Source organism: Corvus hawaiiensis, chromosome 6 (assembly GCF_020740725.1).
Source record: "Corvus hawaiiensis isolate bCorHaw1 chromosome 6, bCorHaw1.pri.cur, whole genome shotgun sequence".
In the NCBI taxonomy this organism is placed as follows: domain Eukaryota; kingdom Metazoa; phylum Chordata; class Aves; order Passeriformes; family Corvidae; genus Corvus; species Corvus hawaiiensis.
This window is the reverse complement of record NC_063218.1, coordinates 49,636,539-49,651,800: the sequence shown is the minus strand read 5'-3', so window position 1 is coordinate 49,651,800 and position 15,262 is coordinate 49,636,539. Positions and strand designations below refer to the sequence as shown.

General features: G+C 42.1%; 1 long non-coding RNA gene across 1 annotated transcript in view; it reads right to left on the bottom strand.

Moving 5' to 3' along the window:
- Positions 1-15,262, bottom strand: part of LOC125328140 — a 32,138-nt gene that overhangs the window by 321 nt on the left and 16,555 nt on the right. Inside the window, exon 2 of the long non-coding RNA XR_007204554.1 lies at positions 6,439-8,158. This is a non-coding gene — a long non-coding RNA (uncharacterized LOC125328140). The remainder of the gene's footprint in view (positions 1-6,438; positions 8,159-15,262) is intronic.

Below are 15,262 nucleotides of genomic sequence, written 5' to 3'. Positions count from 1 at the left end.
CAATTACATCTTAAGCAAACATACTTACTTAACAGGAGTCATAGAACACTGTGAACTTCTTTTTTAGATATTGAGAGCGAAATCATGATGGCATTTCCTCAGCTTTGTTTCAAATGATTTATGAAGGTTATTTGCAACATTTTGCCTCCTTCTGGAATTCTCAAGTAAAAATCCAAACCATGTAATTTCCGTTCACATAACACCCACAGCAGTTATGCACTGTTCTTTTGGAGTTGGGAACTTTCTGCAAAATGGCAAGGGCAGTTCCAAAAAGGAAAAAAAAATAGTACAGAAGGAGAAAGACCCCCTTACATCCTCACAGAGAATAACTTAGGTGCCAATTTCAGATAAGGAGCCAAAGGTGTGAAGATAGGACAAGGTGGAAGGGGAACAGAGAACAAGGAGAAGGATTTTCATGTTGAAATGAGATTTTTGGAACATAAAGGAACCTCTTTAATTAACAGCTCGATCTGTATGAGAGATTGATTTGTTAGTTAAAGAGCAGCACTGCAAAGATTTCAGATTTGAGTCCCAAGTGGAGCAGCTGCCGCTGCACTGGAGAGGGTGGCTCTGCATTAGCTGTGCTACTGTCCCACCACACACGCCTTTGCCTGGTGATACTGGGGTCCATTGTAGTCCTGCTTAGGGCTCTGAGCCCAGCTTCTCTCTATTACATCAGTGGGGAAAAGCTGTAAGTGATTGCTGTTGTGTTCATGGGAAGATGCAGATGGATTGAGGGCAGGATTATAGTACAGTGTTTGGCTGGAGCCATGGGGAGGAAGGCACCCTGATGTAGCAATGTTTTCAGGGAAACTCCTTTAGTCCTTGTAGGACAGGTATCTGCAAGGGGCTCTGCCAGCACAGCTAAAGCTTGGCCATGGCTCCTGGAGGCCAGCCCTGGCCAAACGGACTGTGGCCCAAAAGTGTACACTCACCAGCCCCAGCCAAGTGTTTTGACACAGGCTTCATTCAGTCCCTTGTGAGATTTATTTTCAAGACTGCCCCAAAGAGTGGTACTTTCCTGGCTTGAAGTTTAAGCAAGGCACAGGAGGCAGGATGGAGAGATCAGAGAGTGAGGTTAGGAGAGGTCATGGCAGGGCGGCAGTAGGGTCTGGCTGCTGGGGTCCTCGGGCCAGAGGTTTGTCCAAAAGATCACACAGCTGACTAGCTCATTCTCCTGGATTTTGAAGAAATTTCTCAGAGTAGTGGGGAGAAATGCTAAAAACCAACACATGCTTTCTTCAGGATTTCCATTTTTTAAATTTGTATCTTAAAATGTATTTAAAAGCTTTGTTAGTAAGTGATCCTCAGGAACTTGAAAATACATATTAGCTCAGCTGGTAGTGACCCTGCAGCACTCCACTGTTAATAAGTAATCAGCATTTTTCATACAATGCCTTTCTGCTTTAGATGGAGGACCATCCCCTAATTTGATATACAAGGCTATACTTCAGTGCAACATCACCACCAGTGCTATTGCTGTGAATTTACATTGGTGTAATAGCAAGTAGAATTTGTTCCTAAAAGAGAGGCAGTGAAAAATGAACATATACTATAATTTCCCAAGTGGTAGATTTTCATATTATTTATGTTCATTCAGGATTTGAATCTCGGAGATTGAATTAATTTCAGATCTCCTACCACCTGACCCAAAACAAAAACCAAACAGCTGTGTTTGTGACTGCTTGGTAATATATTTTTCCAGGAAAACACAGCTTAATCTGGGCTCTGCTGAAATAGCTGTCTGTTGTTTGTGCTTTACAAAACACACCAGTAACTGAAAAGAGAATGAGTATCTGCCTACCCCAGAAAATGTACCTTTTAACTTTGGTGCAGTGCAAGAGTGTGACAAAAATGGGTTTGGAACAAATTTTTAAATCCTGTTCAATGTAAAGAACGGAGATGGTAAAACTAGAAGAGTACTGTGAGGAAGTGCTTAGTTTGGTTTAGTGTTAACTAAACTGTTCAAGAAAAGGGGCAGTGACCCAAGAGTGCAAATGTGCAGGCAGGAGTAGAAATTCTGAGAACAGAAGAGTCCACTTTCTGCAGCACTTTGTAAAATAGGGACCAAAACCAGGGGCTCATTCACCATATTGACCATAGCACATGACTTAATCCCTGAATGACATCAATTACGTGGATCTTTGTCTGATCTCAAAATTTGAAAAACGAACTTGGGACTCAAAGCTGAGGTTTTGGAAGGAGTCAGCTTTTTCTGAACACCAGTACTGTCAGGCTGGGTCCTGTGGTGGCAGAGAGAAGTGTTTTGGCCTGCTCTAGTGCAGTCAGTCCTTTGGGGATTCAGCCTTGTCTGCCTGAGAGCAGTACAGAAGGTGTCTTTTATGCTGAGCTCTAAAGGTAGAAGGCAGCTGAGATCTCAAATAGCTTCAGCTGTTTTACATGGGGGGCAGAATGGCACGGTGGCTGGAAATGGAGCTTGTGGATGGACAGACACAAAGTGCTGTGCTCTCTTGCATATAGTTCAGTAAGGTATCTTGGGACTGCTCTGGGCCGCTGCTTTCTGAACAGAATAGTTCCTTTTTTTATCTGCAGTGATGCTTGGAGATGGAGATGGGCACATGTGTGAATGGGAAATTCACAAATATTCACATCCATCTATATATTTAAATGGCAGAAGAAAATAAGCTTTTCATCTCTTTTATTTCAAGAAACAGAGTTCTGGTCGATTCTTTTCATGAAACTTCCTAATGAGCAGACAATAAGACTATTACATACTTTTGTAATGAATAGATTATGTGGTTGAAAAAGAAAGCATTACTTCAATTAGTTATGCCAGTTGTGAATTATAACACAGTTTTAATTGAAGTAAAGGGAAATCCACATGAATATTCATTGCATTAATCAAGATGAGATGCCTTGCAATGAATACTGAATGAATAATAATGAAACACCAAGAATAAAATGTCACAGTTTAGAGATATTGTATCTCACCTCTTCCATGCACCAGACCGTCAGGATTAATTGAGCCAGCGCAAAACGTTATGGCTGGTGGCATGTTCATTGTTGTGAAAAGGAAATGAAAGTGTAGGTGCAATTTAGATCATTTATCAAAAGCTGGTTTGTCTGGAACTTTTTACAAAACTCAGCTGATGAAATTTCTTGAATCAATTTTGCCAGTTTCTATTTACAGTAGCATGGACCCATCTTCATTGGATATTCTTGTACCACAGTTCATGCATGTGAGGACACAAAGACAAACATTTTGAAACTGTATTAATTGTTTGGAGAGAATGATATGTCTTTTTGATAAGAAATGTTTTTTAACTACCTCACAGGCTTTGCCATCTGGAAGAGCTGATGTGCAAAGGGATCTTTGACACTGCTATTATATATTTTGAACTTTCAAAATTGTACTTTATTGCAGAGAGAGGAAAATTCTACCTCAACAATTTTTGTCCATCTCCTGAAATTTGGCTGGAATTGTAAGTGGGATTAACCAGCAGAAATGCAAGAATAAAACAGAAGAGTTGGGGTCACTGATTTTGCCTGTAAATTAAGCTTTATCCTGCTTATCCAAAATCAGAGCAAAGGTACTAATTCCAAAAAACAGGAAGATAATTAACTTCTATTATAACCACTTTAGATGAGCTAATATGAATTTCAAATTACATGATTACACCAGTAGATGAGTTATGAAAAAATTGAACTTTGAATTCTGCATTGCAAATACACCAGAAGCTTGGTCCACACACCCACTTGGGAAACAATAATGCAGGGCCCAGTTCTCCTCTTATAGACTCTGTTACAGATTAATAGAATTAAGAGCCAGATTAAATAGTATGTTCTCTAATCACAGATCTTAGGCTGCTGTCTTCACAATGAGCTTTGTGTGTCTCCCTAAAACACAGCCTGCACAAAGCAGGCATCCAGTTTGGGCTCAGAAACAAGAGAATCTGCTGCTTCCCCTGCTAGTCTGTTCCAATAGTTAGTCACTCTCACTCTTAAAAATGTGTTACTTATTTCCCATCTGGCAACCAGATATGGGAATGTATGTCAGAATAGCTCTGCTGACTTTAATCTGCTGCTCCTGATGAGAGGAGAAACAGGCCGGAGGTCTGTTTGCTCCTGATCCTGACTTGGAGAGCCCATTAGTGCTGCAGGTCTGAGTGCTTGGTGCCAGCTATTCCAGCCAGCAAGCTGGGATGTTCCTTACTGTCTTATTACTTTCTTCTGCTTGTTCCACTAAGTGAGCATTTGTTCACTGAGTCAGCCCTTACATGACTGTTCTACCCACTCCTTTCCCCCCCTTTCTCCCCCAGCAGAGAATTGTTGCAAAGTACGGTGGTGCACAGTGCCTGCCATTTCCACGAGCAGGGCAGGAGTTCATTCTGCCCATTCACAAGTTATTCTGACTCTTTGAAACACACATGTGCGTGTGCACACAAAACCACGAGCAAACCCACTCAGAATCTGTCTCAGAAATTCCTGCTGACAGCTGTCAGTTATCCCACACCGACGTAAGCTCCCTTTTGGTCTTTTAAAGGTCAAACCCATCCTGTTGCAGAGGATCAGGAAGTCAGTGCGTGACAAATCAGGCAGTTGCTAGAGAGTGATAAAATTTTCATTTTGGATCAATAATGATATATGACAGTGTCTAGGAAACAGTTTTAACACTTCTACTACAACATGATTTTGTAACGTCGCAGCTAATCTTGTAATGATATCGCCACCTGGTGCCTGCTGCATCGTATACCAAGCTGCAGGAAACGCAGCGTTACTATGACAATTTCTGTGGCAGATGCTATGGGCTTCCTGTAAAATATTTGGCTCAAAACGCTCCTTGTGAGAGGGGCAGGATGGGCACAGCTGATACCAAAACGCTGGAGCCTGGGTATGTGACGATTTTGGAATATGGTGGTTGCCACCACAGTGCCATTTGTAAAGCCAGTGTAACCCTGTAGGGTACTGCAGGGTGGGTCTGCTGGGGGACACCGAGGTGGTGGCTGTGTCCCCTGTCAGCACTATGCAATGCAACGGGTGCTGCAGATCGGTGTACTGGCAATACCTGTTCACCTCTTCATCCCAGTGCCCAAGAAAATTTCTCTTTTTTGAGTACTCTTCAAATGCTGAAGAGTTCCTTTTCATTTATATGGCTTTGGTGTTTAGCAAAACATTGAATCACTTATCAAGAGCCAGTTTCTGCTTCCCTTAAAGTGAGAAGTCCCACAAGGTTCGGAACCTAGGATTTATCCTTTGCTGTTTTGCACATATAATGAGGGCTGCAGGAGATAGACCTTCAGGACAGCATTGTAATCTCTAGATATGCTGGGCAGATGACACCTAGAGATCTGATTTTATTATATAATTTTATTTCATGGTTTAGCATCACCTCCTTGTGGGTTCAGTCCAGAGAAGACTCCATTTCCGTGCCCTAATATGCTGTGAATCCTGCATCTACACCAACTTGGCTGAAGGGGTCTGTGCTGCTGTGACAAGCAATTCTGTTCCTTCTGAGTCAAGGGAGTCCTGGAATGGCCTCTTCCTCACATCCTCTCTGCATATTGTCTTGGAGGGAGTACTTTTGGACAACACTGGGACACCATCCCATGCTTTGCTGAGCTACAGAGTTTCACAATTGCCTCACTGTGCAGAAGGGAACCAGGAACTTGGCCATGACCGTTTCCTAAGCTCCTTACATTGTGCTGTGGTTTGCAAGAGCTTTTCTGTCCTAGGCCAAGAAGGGGTGCCAGCTCACCCTTCTACCCTAAAATGCAGGCTTCAGGCAGGAGAAATGTTCCCCTGCATGCTGTTGCCACCAAAAGCACAGGTTGCATGAGGCCATATGATGTCAGGAGAAGGGTGAGCAGGGCAGTGGGGTTGGCCGAGCAGCACGGAAAGGTGCAGCAGCTAGGAAGCCTGGCAGAGCAAAAAGTCCTGGAGCACTATGACTATTTCTAGTGGATTTCCCTCTGCCAGGGAAGAATGAGTCAGACCAAGATATAGAAGGAAGAAGGTTGAACAGAGCAGTGAGGGCTAGAGGAGAGAGATTAAGTTGGGGCAGATGGCAAGCTCAGGGGTCACCTCAGAGAGGATCTGCTCCTGAAAACAGTGCTTGGTTCTTCACATTCCACTTTCCTTCACAGAGTATGGGGGAGGGCAGTAGCACCATCTACCCCCACCAAGACCTTTCCAGGATCTCTGTTGTCTGGCTGTCATACCAGCCATGGTCTGTCCATGGATGCAGGTAGACCTTGCTTCCAGGTGCTGACTGCCATGTTCCTAACAATTTCTCTTCTTTTCCCATTCCCCATCATGCTCCATGTAGAGGGACTGCACTCCTGGGTTTGCACTATGCTGGGTGTGCAGGTACACTCTTACCTGTGTAAGAGTAAGATATGTAAGTGATTTGTAAGAGGAAGATTTGTAGGTGGCCCCTACAAATATTAAGATAAGGTGAGGAGTCACCCGTGGACTCACCTCTGATCATTTCTTTGTGCTTTATCCTGGGTCCCTGCTCAGCACTTCCTCATTTCCTCCAGCATTCATTCTTCAGCACTCCATAGGCAACTCTGTCCCACCTGACAGGGCCTGGATTTATCCTGTTGGACATCTCTAGCCAGCTGGGGAACTAAGAATCAATGGCCCTATCTGGTCCCCCATCCTGAATTTTTGACGTATTAGGTACTTGCAGAATTGATTGACTTTGGAGCTGCTACGGTTGAGGAGCTTGGCCACCAGTCTTCCAATGAACAAACCAACACATCCAGCCAAACTTGAGCTTACATTCATCAGCCAAGTGAAGGGAATTAGGCACATTGACACCAGATGAGAATCCGGCCCTAAAATACCTGTAAGACAAAGAATGGAAAACACGGAAAGCTTTCATAGGTATTCCATTTAATGTTTTGTAAACTTTCCTGCTGTGTTGCTAGGGGGGTTTTAATATATCAACGTGTTTAAAATAGATCTCAGTGAGATGTTTGTAATTGGAACTAATTCTCCCTCCACCCTGAACTTCCTTATTGTTCCCGGCACCATTTCATCTCCCTCCTGTCTGTAAAAGACCCACTTCCTGCCCCTGTAGCAGTACTAGGAGCTGCACAAGGAATCCTTGTCTTAATGCACTTGGATGCTGACATTGCATTTTCAGCTAGCCAGGCTTCATCTGGAGAGTGGAGTTCTTGTGTTTCCTGATGTGAGTCAGTTGTGAGGAAAGTGTTTAACCTTTTTGTCAAAGGTTAAACATATAAAAGGGGAATGTGAAGCTCTTGTATTCCTGTTGTTGCCACATTAAAGAGAACAGCTTTCATGGCCAAGCTAAATCTTACTTTTCAGGGGGGATATTTCTTTCCGTATCCAATTCAAAGTTGCAGTTTACTGCACTTGTTAAGGAAAGTGTATGTTTGAACAGGACTATAAGACAAGGTCATTCATTAACTGTTTCCATTGTTTTTTTCATCTTGCTAGTCTCCTCTGCCTTTCTCAAAGGATTTGAAGAGACTTGGACAGGCATTTGTATGAAGTGAGCCAATTAGAATTTTTCAAAACGGTCCATTTGTATAAAATACAAAGATCTTCAAAGCAAAATAAATTGCAAGCATTCTTTAGCTTGAAAACAGAAGAATTTGTCACTTCTTTTTCTCATTGACATCATATTATTTTAATCCATCTGTCTCCACTGCTTGGCTGAGTATACTGGTTTCTTACCTATAATTACCAAGACTGATGACTTAGCTATGTTACCTACAATCACATACCTCTTTCCCCTGACTAAACAATTAATGGCATACTCTTGTCATGACCCAGAATACTCTGTCAAAGAGCTCATTCCAGTTTTACTCTATGTGTTGGCTGCTTCTGCCCTTTGTGAAGCATAGGAACACAAACCTATTTTTGTGGAGAGGTAATTCCCCAGGTGACCTGCTGGTTCTGCACCAACTGCCCCACTGATTATTTGTTGGTTGTCTTTATGGTTGGGTCTGAAATACCCCACTGTAATCAATTGACTATGATTATCCAACGAGTCTGAGAGAAAGCCAGGAACAGACTGAAGGTTTGCTCTTGAATATCTGTTGCTCAAGGCCTCCATTCTAGTGGATAATTAGAATGTTCTTCTCTGGTCTGGCTTCTTCTGCAGCTCTCTAGGATTGTGTCAAAAGCTCCACAGAACAGTTTTTCTGGGCTGGAAAGATATAGTCTTGAAAGGGAAAAGAGAATAAACAAAAGAGAAAGGATAAAGAAAAATTAGAAACGTCACTCCCAAGGGAGTGTTCCTGACAATCTGTTAACTTTGCATTGGTGAGTTCATAACTACTTCCAAAAAAATGTCACAAACTCTTAGCAGAGCAGCTTGAACCTCTGCTGATGAATTGAAGGAAATTTGTTCTAAAGAAAATACATCAAATGAAGTTAACTCACAATACAGGATCAGCCAAAACCAACACCACAGAACAGGAATTCCTTCATTTTAACAATACCATAATCTCATTGCAGGCTGAGCAGTAACTTTAGAAACCGCACATGTAACACCTTCTCTTACAGTTAAAATTTGGCAGTAGTGACTTAAAAAAAGAATCCTAAAGCCAACCTCAATCTTCAGCCTGGATGCATTTGTTTCATTAAGAGGATTTATGAGTTAACCACTTACAAAATCCAATCAATGTAGTGTTAAGGTCCCTATGTTTTATTCCAGGCATATATGTAATGTGTTATTCAAAATACACTGCAGAATAGTTCAAAGCTGACACTGTGAGTGCTGCATGAACTGTGGAGGAGGGCTGATTTTCCACTGCTCTGTTATGTGCTTCATCACTGTAGTTCTGTCTCCTCCTGCAAGGCAAACTCGATCTGACTGTGCTTTCCCTAATTACATCGCTTCCATTGAAAGGACGAAAGCAACCACTGTGAATCATGCTGTCAAAAACCCAGGCACTACCTTCCATGGTTCTTCATTTACATTACAATTAAGAGCCTTTTCGTTCCAAAAACTAATTCCTTGCAAAGCTGGGGCAGAAGAGCTCTGTGTGAGGAAGGCCTGGGCTCCAGAATCGGTGGTGATACAAAGTTAAAGCAGACACAGCATAAAGCAGCTGCGTGGTCACTGCCACAGCTCCTGGCCTGCAGCAGTAGCTGTGACCTCCTCTGTTCCTGCGTGGAATGACTGTGAGAAGCAGACCTGGTTGCAGATCAGTAGGACAAACAGAGACATGTCTCCTTGGGCACATGACAGCTCCTGCTGTTTGCCTGCTATAGAAGGAATCGCTGCACCAATTCCTGCAACTCCTGCACATGGCTTCTCTGGACTTCCTGCACCTCCCAGGCTCTGAGCCTCCAATGGAAGCATAGAATGGTTTGGGTTGGAAGGGACCTTCACGAGCATCTCATTCCAACCCCCCTGCTATGGGCAGAGACATCTTTCACTCGACCAAGTAGCTCAGAGCTCCATCCAACCTGGCCTTGAATACTGCCAGAGATGGGGCATATATACCAGTAATCCAGGAATATCCCTGGGCTGGGATTTGTTCCATCTGACTGAATGTGGGAGTTAGGAGTGCAGTAACACCAGGTGCTGTATATTAATGGTTCAAGATGTTATGCAGATCTACAACAAAGATGCTGTGATATTAGCAGATCTTTTGGGCAAAGAGGAGCAGGAACAGGCTGTTTATTTGAGCAGGGATCTTTTCTCCCTTTCTTCCTCCCCACTCAGAGCTCTGTCCAATCAGATTCTCAGATATTGGATGAAAAACCCACTAAAACCCAAACAAGACAACTAAAAATGATTGCAAATATTTTTCTGGTTTGTAGAAACCTGGTTCAGGCATTTTGAAGACAAAAAGTTGCTAGAATGACAAAAAGTCATGGGGTTTATATTAGGGAAGGGGGTAAAAGGATGACAAAACCCACACCGTTATTTCCTTTAGGACAGGAGGCTTCACAGGGAGAGAAGCCTGTGTGAAATAAAGTGATTATTTCTGCTGCTGTCACTCTGAACAGTATGGGCAGTATCAGAGCCTCCACCTTCATTCAGCTTAAACAATAATTTAGCCTTTCCTTCACAGCATCAGGATATCCTCCTGTGTTTAGCCACAGACTACCAAAACCCTGTGTGTATTTGTCAGTGGTGCAGAACTTTTTTCCATACAGACATAGGACAGGTTCCAATCCATTTCATCTAGAAAGATGAATTGGAATTGGATTTGAAATGAGAGAACCTGGGCTCATTTCCCAATTCTGCCATGTACATCTTGCAGTCTTAGGCAGATCTTAGCTCTGTCTGTTCTGAGCTATTTGGGGCAGGCACTTTCTCATTTGCTATGCATACATGAAGTGCTTAGCACAAAGGGGACTCCAACCACTCATGAGTAACCAGTGACAGATGGTTATAAGTTGTCAGTGTGACTAGGTATTCCCACTCCGATAGTTTTTGCTAGCAATTTTCATCTTTTAAGAAATCTTGCCAGCAGGCCAAAACTGGAAGTATGTAAATGAAAAATTAAATGAAGGAGTCCATTTTCAAAATGTCTCTTTTCCAGATCTAAAATTCTGAAAAGACTTTCCACTGTAGGAGCTGAGACACATTGGACAAACTGGCAAAATCCTTCTAAAGCCAAATGTCAGCACTGTGCTTACTTAAATCCATGGCAAGCTCATCTTTTTGACTTCCAGAAATGGCATAAAGAACTCTTTTGGGACAGGTATTTAATCCTTAATCTCTTACTTGCATTCACTCAAATGAGCTTTTCACAATTAGGAGTTTCCCCATTTGGCAGCACTTCTGCATTGTCACAGGCAGAGATGACATAATAAACTACTCTTACGCATATTCTGGAGCTCTTCTGAGCAAAAATAGTGGCCCTCAGCTTTAATCTTCGGAACTTCACATCTCAGTGTAGCTATTCTGATGGCAGGGGTGAGCAGATCTGGCTAAGGCAGGAAACAGATGTATCCTCTTATTCTTAACATAAATTTTTGGGGGTTTATTTTTTGGTTAGTTGCACTCCTAATCTCACTTTTGATCGAGTGCAGAGGAAAAGAGTAATTAGTGAAGTATTAGTGTTATTATTATTTCCTGGCATTAACTCTCCTGCTACTTGTCCATCCTTTTCTCAGGCCCAGCAAAATGGTGTGTGGCTTTAACAGCTGAAGAGCCTTTTTTATTGCTGGTCCCTCTCTGAGCTCTGAAGTTCACTGCCTTCACTCTGCTGAGCTATGTGGGTGGTAAGTGCCTTAGAACAGTATAGCCTAAGCAGGAAGTGGAATATGTTTTATTAGTGGAGTTTTTGTCATTGGAGAACTGTTTTCCAAATGCACTTTTTTTTATCTGCAAAGCAGATACAAATGTATTTTATAACAACTATCTTACTGTACAGCAATGTATAATAAATAATATCTATTACCATGACTGCTGTGATTTTAAAATTAATGAGTCAATTTTTAACATGACTCCAAATAATGCATAGCTGCAATTTGGCTTAAGCCATCATTGAGGTGGCCAAGGCACAAAAAGAGAGGAGTTAATTTACCAAACATCCCAGACAGGAACTGGCCCCTCATCCTCTGAAGCTGAGACCTACAATTAAGAACAGGGGGTTCATCCTGCCCATTGCTTTCCATGAGAATGAGTACCCCAGCATTTCTGACACCTCTCTACTTACCCTATTGCAAAAGGCATAATCATTTGTTGTGTAGCAGGCAGTACAAGCACATCCTTCCCTCCTAACATCTGGTCTGCATAGATACTCCAGGGACCATGAGGAGATGGAGAGTGGGAGTTTTTTTTCCTCTCCCCCTTTCACTCTTTTTTTTCCCCCCCAGCTATTACATAATAGTTGATTTTTGGCAGCTGTAGTTATCCCTGGTGAAAAGTTTTTGTTCCCTAAGCAGTAATGATAGTACTTCAGACCGTATTGCAAACATTCATGGAATTTTTTTAAACAAACCTGCTACATGTGTACCTTTTTAGTTACTGTGGTATTGTTCTCAGTATAGCACAACTCTGCAGTGTAAGATACTTATAAAAAGATATCCCTCCTGTAATTTCATTTTCTTAAAAACCAGAAATTCATTTTGAAGGCAAAATTTTCTGAGAAAGCCAAGCTTTATTTAAAGCATCTCTGTATTCAAGCAGAGATAATCATTCAAGAGGCAATCTAGTCTATTTTCACAAAACTCTTTAGATCTTTCATCATCAAATTTAATTGGCTTTCATTGTGCTCAGCTGCTTTTGATACATTTTTGACACCTTATTTAAAACCCACAATTACAGGTTAGAATCATTATGGCCACTGAGGCAAATTCAGTTCTGAGGCAAGTCGGTGAAAATCAAGGTAACAGAGCAATCACGCGTGCTTGCAACATAGCTGGATGTTTTCCTTCCAGCATCAGGGCCAGACACAAGCACGTGCCCTCCTGACAGGCTGGGAGCTGTAGCCTGCATGTGGCAAAGTGGGACGTGCAGAGCTGTACAGCTGTCTGTACACAGTGCAGTAACTGCCCCCGGGTAGGGGGGTATTCCTCTCTCTCAGGCATGAGGATGAGCAGTGGCGAAACATGGAGGCTGAGGAGCAGCTGGAAAACAGCTACACACTATTGGATCGCTATCATTTCTTAGACTCTTGAACATGAAGGGAAACCACTCTCTTCCACCCTTGCATGCATTTCGTTACGCTCATTGCTCAGAGACATATTGCAACTGCCTAGTTGGTCTTTTCAATCTCTCAGTCCCCAAGGAAACTTTGGATGGAGGGGAATAACAGCACAATATCAGGGCTGTCAAGGTTGGAAAAGACCTTAAAGATCGTAAACCCAGCTGTGGTTCACCACTAAACCATGTCCCCAAGTGCCACATCCACATGCTTTTGAACACTTCTAGGGATGATGACTCAACCATTTCCCTGGGTAGCCTGTTCCATTGCTTGATAACCTTTCTGGTGAATAAATTTTTCCTAATATCCAATCTTTATTTCCCCAGCATAACTTGAGGTCGTTTCCTCTCAACCTATCATTTGTTACCTGGGAGAAGAAACTATTTTTTTTTTTTTTTTTTTTAACACACCAATTTGCAAAGAAGCTTCCTTTAAGTGCTTCAGTATTAAATCAGCATTGTTTGTCCTATTTAATATTTCCATTGAAAACAAGGAAGAAGAAGAAGAAGAATGGGGATGCTGCATAGAACAACCTGCTGGCCATTGCTAGAAAATATAGCAACTTGTGTCATACGGGTCACAACCCCCTGCAGGCTGGGGGCAGAGTGGTTGGAAAAGCTGCCTGGTGGGAGAGCTCTCAACAGAAACTGTACAGTTAATCCAAGTATTTTAGTTTTGATTGCTAAACCAAATCCATCTACATTGATTCAGAGGACCCATTCAGAGAAACAGGCCATTTTTGCAGCCACAGTTTTGTGGAGCAACTCTGATCTTTTGGATGAGACACCTCTAAGAGTCAAAATTTTGGAGTTCAAAATGTGCTGGTTTGGTTGTTTGGTGTTTTTTTTTTTTATGAGCTTGTAACAATCACAGCATGCTCAGTATTTTGAGGGTGTGACAACATGATGCAGATTGGAAAGGCCTCGTGTTACATCATCTTTGGTGATTGAAAGTAAAAATTCTTGAAGTGGGTGGAGAAAGAATTGTTACCGTTCCCTGCCACCCTGAAATGATAAATGCTTGGAAAACTCCCAGAATTATATTGAAGTGCCTAAAAAAGTAAATATTTATTCTGCACACAAATCTTTTCGATCTGTCAGTAGTTGAATTTGATTATTCTTCTGTTGGTTTCTATTATTTGACTGGGTGTTTGCAGACAGATGGCCTCTTATAGTGTTAATAAAAACAACTTATGTAGAATGACTGGGCTGTATAGTAATTGGGGAAATACTGAGGATTGGGAAAGAGAATAGCCTGCCAAAACCTAGTGTCTGTTTATACACATTTAATTCCTTCTTATAGCAGATGAAGCTTTTTCTCTTCAGATATGTTCAGTTACTCTGGTCAAGTAAGGCTAGGCTTTGAGATACTGAGGAATTGAGATTTGTATGTCAAACTCATCTTCCTGTCAATTTCAGTGGTCGAACAAAGAAAAGTGTATTTTTGAGTTTGATTTTAATAGCCAAAATTCCTGTACTTTTGAACTTGTGTCAGCAAATCTCTAAAATGCTATGAACTCCAAATGATGCAAGAAAAGCTGGGAAGGGGCTGAGCTGTGGATGGAGTTAACCAAAAGGCAACTGAATTTCTGTTCCCTAACAACGGGAGACCCCAGTCTCCCTTTTGCTTTGTACTGTAGCATCCATTCTGTTTGTTGAAAGTCTTTGTAATCACAACTGTCACCCACTCTTACATAGCAAAAATGCAAATAAGCAAAGTTTAACCAAGAATTAAACCAGATAAAACTTTGTTACAAAATCAGCACAGACATTTGGTGAACTTCATCAAGATGCAATGCTTTAAATTTGTTGAGGGTATATGATGTGAAAAAACCACCTCTGCTTTTGCTATAATGCCATAATTTCTCCCCCTCTTCCTGCTCTTCCCTTGGAAGAAAAATATGACCATTTTTCTCTGTTTTAGGTTTTCAGGTAACTCAGGAATGAAATGGCAAAATTTAGCCTATAAGCATGAAGCATTCTGAAACATACTCATAGATGAGTGAGCTGCAGGAGGCGACCTAGAGAAGCCTCCCCAAATCTACTGTGGCAAAGGCTTCTATTACCTAGAAATGGGGGGAAACTGGAAGTCAGATTCTTCCCTCCTGATCACAGAGATTTGCAATGTGGCTGTCTACACCTGAGCTAGTTTTCCACACATCCTTGAAAACCAATGCAGAGAAAGAGGCACTTTTAGGATGGTGTCTGACCAGGCACTGCCATCAGATAGGCTGCACTGTGCCACCAAGTAGCCTTTTATGTCCGTGGACAGTTAAAGTAGCCTGCAGTGCCTCGTTCAGACACACTCGTCCCCGTTACAGGTGCCTCTGCTTGGTCATCTGCATCCCACCCAGCTGCTTGCTGGTGCATGGTTGTTCTGAATACCACAGCATGCTGATGCTTGTGCTGGAGCAGACTGGGCTTTTCCCTCTTGGCTGTTGATGCTCAAGACAGAATGCATCCTGTGATGAAAGGAAATCATGCACAATGCAGTTCAAAGTAGCAAAACTGTTTGCTGAGCTGGCAGGAAATTTAATTTAGCACATGGGACTTTATGCTGCAAAGATTAAATATTCTTATTCAGATGAGAATGAAAACCTTGTGATTGCCTTATCAACTGAAACATGTGTAGGGCTTCCAGTAACCAAGCCATAA